Raw genomic sequence first — 12,405 nt, 5'->3', positions numbered from 1 at the left:
GTTGTGGACGCACTAGCACCTGTTTCAATTTTAACCAAAAAGATCGAGACACCCTGTATACCCTAACAAGCGACGATAAGATGGCCACAACACGTCAATGCTAATGCATTCTGATGTCAATTTTGGGCTCTCACTGGAACTTTAATTATTTACGTAACGGCTATTGGTATATAGACCGCTTCCGTGGCTGAATGGTCAATGTAGATGGCTGCCGTATGGAGAACCCAAGATTTTTCTATGGTGGGAGGATTGACATGGGATGCACTCACCCTAGTGATGCCAATTGAGGAGTTATTTGACAGAGTAGTAGCGCCTCCACGGTCTGGAAATTCTGCAAAACGTACGGGAGAGCGATGAACTGACCACATGTCCTCCATACGGCATCCGCGTGACGCTGTAAGGCAGAGGATGGCACGACAGCCGAAAGACATCCCCTTAGCCTTCACGTCCTCGACAAGGAGCTCCTTAATGATATGTAATCTACAGATCGTGTTTACATCGAACCATTCCTTCCAATTTTTTAACTTTTTTAGTTTTCAGTGTATATGACGTGACACGATAGTACTGTTCAACAGAGTATAGGACCTAATACATTGAGAGGCCAAAAGTCGTCGGAAGGCAAAGGGACAGAAGTCGCTCGTCGGTTATAGAAGCCTTTGTGGTCCATTTGTCTTCTTACAGTCCCATATAAATGGTTTCCTGACGTCCTACATTCAAATTGCTGCCTATCTGACTCACAGCCTGACTATGCATCGCACCTTACGTCTTTTTGGAGGCGACGTGACGTTCGTTCCTCGACCACTTGTGGTCGTCCTGTGCGACAGTTTAAATGGTTCAAATGGCTCTGGGTACTATGGGACTTAACAGCTATGGTCATCAGTCCCCTAGAACTTAGAACTACTTAAACCTAACTAACCTAAGGACATCACACAACACCCAGTCATCACGAGGCAGAGAAAATCCCTGACCCCGCTGGGAATCGAAGCCGGGAACCCGGGCGTGGGAAGCGAGAACGCTACCGCACGACCACGAGCTGCGGACTGCGACAGTTTACGCGAGTGGAAACACTCTCTATACGATTGTATTGTATTGTATGTTAACCGGGGACCTAGAAACGACGGAGAGGTTCCGTCCCTGCCGCAACCGCAGTGGTCCACAACCCCACGACGACTACGGCAGTCCACTTCACCCCTCCGCTGCCCCGCTCCGAACCCAGGGTTACTGTGCGGTTCGGCCCCCTGTGGACCCCCCAGGGAACGCCTCACACCAGACGAGTGTGACCCCTATGTTTGCGCGGTTGAGTAATGCTGATGTACGCGTACGTGGAGAACTTGTTTGCGTAGCAATCGTCGACATAGTGTAACTGGGGCGGAATAAGGGGAATCAGCCCGCATTCGCCGAGACAGATGGAAAACCGCCTAAAAACCATCCACAGACTGGCCGGTTCACCGGACCTCGACACAAATCCTCCGGGCGGATTCGTGCCGGGCACCAGGCGCTCCTTCCAGCCCGGAAAGCCGTGCGTTAGACCGCACGGCCAACCGGGCGGGCGTCTATACATACTGAACATCCACCCTAGACACTGCTAACCTCAGAAAACCAAATTCTTGCGTTGTAATATGTGTTTTCCGCACCATATATCATTCCGTCGCTTAAAGTAGACAGCCAGTACGTTCCCTACAAACCCGTTTGAAAACATGGTGCTTCAAATATCGCGCCACAGGGTGTATCTATCCCCAGCGTTCGGGAATTGTACACGGCGCATCTTCAAATGGGACAACCGTCTGACCACTCAGTTTGGTTCCTTCCTGACTGACTGCCAGTGGGTCAGATTTGTCTCGTAGGGGCAGGAATCAAAGTACTGAGATGAAAGGACAGAGATGCGGTATTAGCAGCGTCGTTCCAGCGAGGGTTGAGAGTCGCGGGTGCAGGGAAGGCAAAATGGCGTCCACCCTGGGGCGGTCGGTGGCAGCGGCAGCGGCAGCGGCAGCAGCCGTGCGCTGGAGGTAAGCGTTTGAGCGTGCCGCAGGCGCAAGCGGGAGCTGGTGGACGCGCTGCGCGTGCCCGGCACAAAGTGGTGCGGCAAGGGCCGCTCCGCCGAGCGCTACACGCAGCTGGGCGGCTTCAACGGCGCCGACCGCTGCTGCCGCCTGCACGACACCACCTGCCCCTTCTACATCGCCGCCTTCCAGACCAAGTACGGCCTCTTCAACTGGCGCATCAACACGCTCATGCACTGCACCTGCGACGAGAGGTAAGTCACCGCCACATACATTCTCTCTTCTCAGCTGACATCTCCGTCGTCGTCGAGGAACGGAGCACAACCATGGGCTTCGTGACGTTTGAGCCATCCGACATGTCAGCATGCTTGCACGACAGGGTACTCTATAAGTTAAAAAGTTTAGAGACCGTATTAATAAAAAATAGAGAAAAGTTAAGTTGGTGGTTCCAGTGCTTCAGGTGGTCTACATGAGTGCTGCCCAACTTTCTTAAATGCTCAGGCACATTTAACTCATGCCTAAGGTGGGAGAGGGGTCGTCACCATCACAATCGCCATTTTGATATTACTGCTGCTACTACTACTACAGGGTGTCCGAAAAGTCTTTCCCTGATAAATTGATAACTCAGGCTAGAAGTAATATACAAATATGAAACTGGTGTCTAATTGTTTACAAACTATCAAAGTTTTTTTCACACATCAGTAAACTTCCACATGAGCACCCTTGGTAAGACGTAGCACATCTAGGTGATATTCAATTTCCGTCCACACATTAGCCAACATCACTGGAGGCATCGATTCAACGACTGTGGTTATCCGTTGCCGCAGGGTTTCAAGATCTGGCACACGTGTTCGGTAGACCTCGTCCTTGACATAACCCCATAAAAAGAAGTCTAATGAGGTTATGTCAGGAGAGCGTGGAGGCCAAACCGTTGGCCCATCACTACCACTCCATCGCCTAGGAAAGGTCATATCGAGATACGCACGGACGTCCAAACCCCAATGAAGCGGTGCACCGTCTTGCTGAAACAAGACGTCGGGGTGATACTGAAGCAGCTAAGGAACATCATACAGTTGCAACATGTCCAGATACACTGCAGATGTGATGGTACCCTCAGCGAAGAAGAATGGCCCGATAATACGATCGTGCTATAGCGCGCACAAAACATTCACCTTTGGACTGCCTCTGGTGCACTCCATGACCTCGCCAGGGGGTTGTGAACCCCAAATGCGCACATTATGGCGATTCACTACTCCACTGACAAAAAGGTCGCTTTCTCGGAAAAGGCAATTCGTCTGAGACAACCTCAATACGTGATAGCATTTCGACCGCAAAGTGATATCGGCGTTTACTGTCATTGGGCAACAAGGCCTGAACGATTTGCACTTTGTATGCACGAAACAATAAACTTTTAGGTAAAATGTCATGGAGAGACCTTTTTGCCATCTGTAACTCACGTGAGGCCCTGCGCACCGATTTCTTCGGACTTCGCAGAAAAGACTGCCTTATAGCTTCCACCCTGTCTGCTGAGGTTCTTGGTCGACAAGACCTCGGAAGGTCAGCAACCGATCCTGTGTTCTCGAACCTCTCATACCAGGCTTTAATGCTCTTGACATCAGGTGGATTTCTTCCAAATGTTGTCTGGAAGTGTCTCTGCACTGTGGTTGATGATCGTGTCTCATGGTACCACAGGACACACTGTGCCTTCTCCTGATTGGTTAACATCGCTTCTTGGGCACTGCACCTCATTCACTACTTACGTACTGCGAACCTAAAACAGAAAAAAACTTTGATAGTTGTAAACAATTCGACACAAGTTTCATATTTGTATCTTACTTCTAGCCTGAGTTATCAATTTATGTAATCAGGGAAAGACTTTTCGGACACCCTGTACTACTATTGCTATAAGGGGTGATCGAGAAATTCGTTCAACCAGACAAAACTGCTTTGAATATTGATGCAATCATCCAACCGATGGACCAGGCTGAAGATACCCATTTGGTAAAATACCTTGTTCTCCTTGTAAGGTACCCCTTATTTGCAGATAAGAACGCGTTTTCTTTTTTTTCCAGTTTTGCTATTTCACATATCTGAAGTGAATGTACAAGGGCTATTCGGAAAGTAAGGAATGCTAGGTCGCGAAATGGAAACCACAGTGAAAACCAAAACTGTTTTATTTGCAACGGTTAGCTACACCTTCCAGCTACTTCTTTACACAGTCGCCGCTCAGACTTAGACATCTGTCTTATCGTTGTACCAGCTTTTCCATTCCGTCCTTATAGCAGACAGCCGCCAGTGCTTTTCCACAATTTTCTACTATGGACTGCAGCTCGTTGTCTGTGTCAAAATATTGTCTTCGTACCCAGCGGTTCATTTGAGATGAGTTGATCCTCAGGGGTAGCCAATTATGGGCTATATTGTGGGTGATCAAACACTTCCCATCGGAAACGCTGCAGGAGCATCTCCGTTTCCCTTGCAAAGTGCGGCCGAGAACTGTCGTGTATAACGAACTGCTTGACAATTGTGCTATGTGGATTGCAGAGCTTCAGGCGAAATCTTTCGCCAGGCCCTCATACTCGGCGGGAGACGTTAATTTTCAAGTCATCTTTATGTTATCACTGTGAGCTCAGAACTGAAAAGAGCGACATCATGCGATCGACGGGCGTACTAGACACAGTTCCCAAAGCATCTGTGCAAAACTTCATCAGATTTTCACTGTATTTTCCATTTCGTGACTGATCGGTCCTTACTTTCCGAATAACCCTCGTATCAGCGGTGCAGTACATACAGAGTAAGGAACGAGCGGTGGGTTCCCACGCTGGCTAGCAGAGCCATTTGGGCATCTGGCTCTTTCAGGGTTAGTGGGATGAGGTGTCGATGCAGAAATCGCTCGTGACGTCAGCAAAGAGATACGTACGGAAAGTACATTTATTCTAGCGCGAATCACGTAATTGTTATTAATAAATATTTACTAACAAATATTGCCTTTTGCCACTCAGACATTGGGAGGAGTCTATCGGTCACAAATCTATCTTTCAGCAATTTTACAATGCCAAAAACAGCAATATTAATAAATAAGTGAGTAACTTTGGCATAACCGAAGATGCACGATCTTATACGAACTATCCCCATTGCATGCTGAAGTTACAGACCGTGCGTCACAGCTGGCAATCGTAGACAGGGTGCTTTTCGATCTCTTCATGCGGTAGACCATGCTCTCGTACTGTTAACAGTTATCTTGGCGTTGAAGCTCTTTTTTCCGTGTTTGCTTTAACAATACGTGTGTTTTTGGATAGGTTACGCCTTTAGCAAAACACAATTTTGTTTTTCAGTCCAAACATGTTTCACTGCAGTTGCAGCATCTTCAGTGCGCTTTTATTTTATGCCTGTTAAAGATAAAGAATGTTCTTAACTGTTTGTATACATGTAAATATAATTTTTTAAATCGTAATTTTTCAAATATCTGTAATTACGATTTAAAAACTAATAGTTACATACATACAAACAGTAAAGAACATTCTTTATTTTGAGCAGCCATAAAATAAAAGCCCACTGAAGATGCTGCAACTGCAGTGAAACTTGTTTGGGTTAAAAAAACATAATTGTGTTTTAGTAAAGGCGGAACCTATCCAGAAACATACGTATTGTTAATAGCTAGCTTATAATCAATGTGAACAAGTTCATTTTATGGTGTTTCTTAGTAAATTCGCCATAATGGCTTCCAGGGTAAAAATTATTTGCAAAAAAAACTTCTTCCCAATTCATTATTTAAAACGTGCACACTAGTATTGCACTTCCAGAACTCGACGGCGCTGCTGCGGTTCTGCAAGAGTACATAAAACCACAAGAGCATCTCCACGTGAAAGGTAGGAAGAACTCCTGCGCGGCGGCTCACTACGTCAGTTCAAGAACGGACTGGCTGAATTATCGCAAAATTCGGAGTGGAAAGCGTGGCCAGTTATACTGTACGCCCCTTATACCACAATATAAGGACAAACCAGTTAAAGTGAGACGTTTCTGGAGGTTTAGTAATAGTGGGAGGTTATTGCAGGGAGAGTTCTGTAACTGCGTGCTACACGTCCTCGTCCTCGACCGACAGGAATCATGGACCCTTCAAGGCTTTTTTAAGGGCCAAAGGCTTCGTAATCGTATGGGGAGAGATCAGCACTATAAGGCAGGTGCTCGCTTGTCTCCTAATTGAGTTGGCGCAACTTCTGCGTTACGATATTTGAGATATGGGAACGTGCCTCATCATGACGCAGCAGCAACCAACACGGAACTTGGCACACCATTCCACATTGGTGGTACTCGACAGACAGGCTACCCCATACACAGTCTTCACTCTCCGATGGATATCTACCACAGCTTGTCCAATGAGAATTTACTTATTATTTTATGGAAGCAATGAACGTTGCACTCGCTCGTCCGGTATCACTTTTTCTTCTTGTTCTGTGATAGCAGCCAGCTCCTATTAGTTTTATTACCTAGAGAACTTCAGTCCAATTCTCCTAGAAGTATAAGTGGGTCGTATAATGGCATAAATTCCCAGTTTAACCACCGGACTAGGAATTTTTAATACCTTATTGAATCGAATAAGTTTGTTTCCAAACACGACACACAGAACATACCGTCGATATTGGCACTTTCTTGCACATATTCTCATTGCAATACGGGTACAAAGAAAAATGAGCGTAGGAAATCAAAGAAAAAGTTGTGTAACGAGGCACCAGAAGCAACAGATTCCTAACAGCAACACTCTTACAGCCTAATAATCCCTGCTGATGCCTAGGAAAAACACAAAACTGAAATTGACACCTCGCACTGTTCCGCTACGGAATCAAACGCCTCCGTAATGGGGCCCTTCGTGAAAATAGAAATTTCCGAAGCGGATCGTTCCCTCTCCTTTGTGTGGCCGCCCCACAATAGCGGTACTCGTGGTATGTGTATCAATGCGTAGTGTGGAGTCATCCCGAGGGTTGAGAGGGGTGTTATGTGGGTCGGGACGGCAGCCACCAATTAGGCGGAACAAAGATAGACATCCTCAGCAGGTGACCGGCAGAAGAGGGCGGTAGCCGGGGGGGGGGGGGGGCGGGGGGGAAGGGGGAGGGGTGAGAGGACCGAAGGGAGGACTGGCGGCGACGAGAAAGGGCCTGTGATCAGGGCAGGCTAATGACGGCAACAGGCAGGGGAGGGTTCTCACCTGCCGACGGGTTCTGGTCGCCCACAAACCTACACGCTTCTGCTGCCTTATAATATTACTTCTGAAATACGTAAGACGAAACAAAGACGTGGTGTAGATGACATTCCCTCAGAATTAATGAGATCCTTCAGGAAACAAAATCATTCCGTCTAAAACGCATAATATATGAGACTAGCGAAATACCTTGACACATAGAAATGAATGTAATAATTCCAGAAAATGCATGTTATTTACAACAATCCTTCAAAAAGAAATACTTTTACATCTACTATATCATGCTACAGACGAATACGTAAGACGAAACAGGACGTGGTGTAGATGACATTCCCTCAGAATTAATAAGATCCTTCAGAAAACAAATTGATTCTGTCTGAAATGCATAATATATGAGACAAGCGATACACCCTGACACTTAAAGATGAGTGTAATAATTCCAGAAAATACATGTTATTTACAACAATCCTTCAAAAAGAAATACTTTTACATCTCATATATCATGGTACAGACGAATTCAGGGCATATATTATGATACACATCAACATTTATCAAAAATGGTTCAAATGACTCTGAGCACTATAGGACTTAGCTTCTGAGGTCATCAGTCCCCTAGAACTTAGAACTACTTAAACCTAACTAACCTAAGGACATCACACACATCCATGCCCGAGGCTGGATTCGAACCTGCGACCGTAGCGGTCGCGCCGCTCCGGACTGTAGTGCCTAGAATCGCTCGGCCACCCCGGCCGGCCAACATTTATCAGTGTAATATTGTCACACACCGATAACTGTTGATGTGTATCATAGTATTCCCTGTAGAACAGCATTCTCCTGTAGCATTATATATGTAATGTAAAAGTCGTATTATTTTCCCTGGATGATGATTGAGCACCGAAACCGGTCGGAATAAATGCATAAAATTCAATACAGCAAAGTTGACAAGCGTTTTCTAAACTATGCTCAGGCTATTGACTGTAGCCTAAGAAAATGGTTGTAATAATTCAATTTCATAAGAAGGCAGATGCTGGCAGATTTAAGTATTCCCCCGTCGGAGATCCGAGTCCTCCCCCCGGGCATGGGTGTGCGTGTTGTCCTTAGCGTAAGTTAGGTTACGTTAGATTACGTAGTGTGTAAGCTTAGGGAGCGATGACCTCAGCTGTTTGGTCACGTAGAACTTACCACAAATTTCCAAAATTTGAGTTTTACAGAAGCATTAGTTTAGTAAGTCATGATTGCAAAATACCTACAAGCGTTATTTACCAAAGACTGGGACGACTTTTGACAATGGCTGGAATACACTCTCTGAAATTTTGAACGTAGTAGGGATAAAAAGAAAGGGAGCGAAATGTTATCTACAACTTGCGCAGAAACCACACAGTAGTTACAAGAATCGAAGGGCATGCGAAGCAGGCAGTAGTTAAGGAGAGAGTGAGATAGTGTTATAGCTTGTCTCCGATGTTATTCAACCTGTACACTGAGTAAACATAAGAAATTAGGAAAGGGAATTAAAGTTCACCGAGAAGATAAAACTTTGTAGATTGCCGATAATATTGTAAGTCTATGAGAGAAGCGATCGATGGATTTGCAAGAGTTGTTGAACGGAATTGATGTCATGAAAATATGTTATAAGATAAATATCAGTAAAACATGAAACATGGGTAAGAGAGCATAGTCGATTCAAATCAGACGATGCTAAGGGAACTGGATTAGAAAATGAGACACTGAAAATAGCAGATAAGGTTTCTATTTGGGCAGCAAAATAGCTGACCACAACCGAAGTAAAGAGAAGAGGAAATAACGACAAAAACGTTTCGAAACAAGACAAAACATTTAACATCTCATAAATTAAAATATTTGGAAGTCTTTTCTGAAAGTAATATGTAATTCACTTTATGATGTTATACAGGATGTTACAAAAAGGTACTGCCAAACTTTCAGGAAACATTGCTCACACACAAAGAAAGAAAATATGTTATGTGGACATGTGTCCGGAAACGCTTACTTTCCATGTTGGAGCTCATTTTAATACTTTTCTTCAAATCACATTATTCATGGAATGGAAACACACAGCAACAGAACGTACCAGCGTGACTTCAAACACTTTGTTACAGGCAATGTTCAAAATGTCCTCCGTTAGCGAGGATACATGCATCCATCCTCCGTCGCAAGGAATCCCTGATGCGCTGATGCAGCCCTGGAGAATGGCGTATTGTATCACAGCCGTCCACAATACGAGCACGAAGAGTCTCTAAATTTGGTACCGGTGTTGCGTAGACAAGAGCTTTCAAATGCCCCCATAAATGGAAGTCAAGAGGGTTGAGGTCAGGAGAGCGTGGAGGCCATGGAATTGGTCCGCCTCTATCAATCCATCGGTCACCGAATCTGTTGTTGAGAAGCATACGAACACTTCGACTGAAATGTGCAGGAGCTCCATCGTGCATGAACCACATGTTGTGTCGTACATGTTCTAGCAGCACAGGTAGAGTATCCCGCATGAAATCACGATAACGTGCTCCATTGAGCGTAGGTGGAAGAACATGGGGCCCAATCAAGACATCATCAACAATGCCTGCCCAAACGTTGACAGAAAATCTGTATTGATGATGTGATTGCACAACTGCGTGCGGATTCTCGTCAGCCCACACATGTTGATTGTGAAAATTTACAATTTGATCACGTTGGAATGAAGCCTCATCCGTAAAGAGAACATTTGCACTGAAATGAGGATTGACACATTGTTGGATGAACCATTCGCACAAGTGTACCCGTGGAGGCCAATCAGCTGCTGATAGTGCGTGCACACGCTGTACATGGTACGGAAACAACTGGTTCTCCCGTAGCACTCTCGATACAGTGACGTGGTCAACGTTACCTTGTACAGCAGCAACTTCTCTGACGCTGACATTAGGGTTATCGTCAACTGCACGAAGAATTGCCTCTTCCATTGGAGGTGTCCTCGTCGTTCTAAGTCTTCCCCAGTCGCGAGTCATAGGCTGGAATGTTCCGTGCCCCCTAAGACGCCGATCAATTGCCTCGAACGTCTTACTGTCGGGACACCTTCGTTCTGGAAATCTGTCTCGATACAAACGTACCGCGCCACGGTTATTGCCCTGTGGTAATCCATACATCAAATGAGCATCTGCTAACTCCGCATTTGTAAACATTGCACTGACTGCAAAACCACGTTCGTGATGAACACTAACCTGTTGATGCTACGTACTGATGTGCTTGATGCTAGTACTGTAGAGCAATGAGTCGCATGTCAACACAAGCACCGAAGTCAACATTACCTTCCTCCAATTGGGCCACCTGGCGGTGAATCGAGGAAGTACAGTACATACTGACGAAACTAAAATGAGCTCTAACACGGAAATTAAGCGTTTCCGGACACATGTCCACATAAAATCTTTTCTTTATTTGTGTGTGAGGAATGTTTCCTGAAAGTTTGGCCGTACCTTTTTGTAACACCCTGTATAATTGTGTGTGAGGTTAATTTGACTTCCGTTTTCATCATGGATTAATTTGTCTAGACCATGTACGAATATTATAGGTAAGGAAAACAAATTATCCATACCTTGTCCAAACAACGCAAACAACTTGTGGTTGTAGTTGTGCTCTTAATTCGGAAGCTCTCAACGCTAGCGTTTCGCGACGCAAACAACTTCATCCAAACCAGTTCAGTTTTTTAATTCTCTAACCTACGTAGCCGGTTAAGGAATGAAACATTCCACACTGAAACCCGTAGGATGCCAGTTTTGTTTTCTCTGAAGACAACACCCTTCTGAGCAGTCTCCGCCAGGAATCCGAATGGAGGACTACTTTCCCTCAGGATTGTTCTACTCGTGAGGATGCCATAATCGTCAAGGTGGACGGTAGAGCCGCATGTCCTCGAGCAATATATGGTTTGTAGTTTCCCATCGCTTACAGCTCTTCGCAAATCAAGGCCATGTTGGTCAATCTTACCTGTCAATCATGTACACCAGAGGTCGTCAAACACAGCGGCCGGAATCAGTTATTCATGCGGCCCGCGGTTCTCAGCCATATTTTATATTGACATTCATCCGGCACTTAACAAGTGAATCCGAAAACGTCAGTAAGCGTCTTAAGAGTGTCATTTCCCTCTCAGTAACAAACAAAAGTACTTAGAGGGACAGTAATATTTTAAAATGTGCTTACTGAAGTTAGTGACTTCGGCCTTGAGCTAAGTAAAGCCGGCAGCTTATCTCAGAGGTGGAGCAATAAGCAGCGCGGTCACTGTGGGGTCAGGAGATGTGAGACGGGGGCGTGTTATTGTTTGTCTTCCAGTGTTGACAACTTATGGGCGTGTATATGTCGTACATATCAGCTGCTTCGGCGTAAAATGTTCAAATGTGCGTGAATTCCTATGGGACCAAACTGCTAAGGTCATCGGTCCCTAGACTTACACAGTACTTAACTTACGCTAAAGACAACACACACACACCCATTCCCGACGGAGATCGGTGTAAATTTAGACATGGGAGTAACATGGATTCATGAATGCATATTACAGACACTGTCATATCCTGATGGGGCACATATTTGTAATATGCAATGTGAAATTAAATGTAGACTTTCGTAATACAGTGCAGTGAGTAGAAGAAAAATTACATAGAGAATATTTAGCAGCCGGCCGCTGTGGCCGAGTGTTTCTATGCGGTTCAATCCGGAACCGCGCTGCTGCTACGATCGCAGGTTCGAATTCTGCCTCGGGCATGGATTTGTGTGATGCCCTTAGGTTGGTTAGGTGTAGGTAGTTCTAAGTCCAGGGGACTGATGACCTCAGATGTTAAGTCCCATAGTGCTTAGAGCCAATATTTAGCAACATTTTAAAATTTTATTTTTGTGGGGATCAACAGCCTGAACTCGTTTCGAGAACGAAAACATAGTCCAAGCAGAATGTACTCTTTTGATTGTCCGTGCAATTGGCCGATTTCAACCGTGGATGATTGGACTGTATTGGATTGTTTGGAGGAGGAGACCAGACAGCGAGGTCATCGGTCTCATCGGGTTAGAGAAGGACGGGGAAGGAAGTCGGCCCTGTCCTTTCAAAGGAACCATCCCAGCATTTTCCTGGAGCGATTTAGGGAAATCACGGAAAACCTAAATCAGGATGGCCGGACGCGGGATTGAACCGTACTCCTCCCCAATACGAGTCCAATGTCTAACCAGTGCGCCATCTCGCTCGGT

The 12,405-nt window shown here is 45.5% G+C and overlaps 1 protein-coding gene across 2 annotated transcripts in view; it reads left to right on the top strand.

Moving 5' to 3' along the window:
* The window catches only part of LOC126461788 (uncharacterized), a 425,449-nt gene that overhangs the window by 250,824 nt on the left and 162,220 nt on the right, over positions 1–12,405 (top strand). The window lies entirely within an intron of this gene.

This window comes from Schistocerca serialis, chromosome 1 (assembly GCF_023864345.2).
Source record: "Schistocerca serialis cubense isolate TAMUIC-IGC-003099 chromosome 1, iqSchSeri2.2, whole genome shotgun sequence".
In the NCBI taxonomy this organism is placed as follows: domain Eukaryota; kingdom Metazoa; phylum Arthropoda; class Insecta; order Orthoptera; family Acrididae; genus Schistocerca; species Schistocerca serialis.
This window is presented reverse-complemented; position numbering and strand designations above follow the sequence as displayed.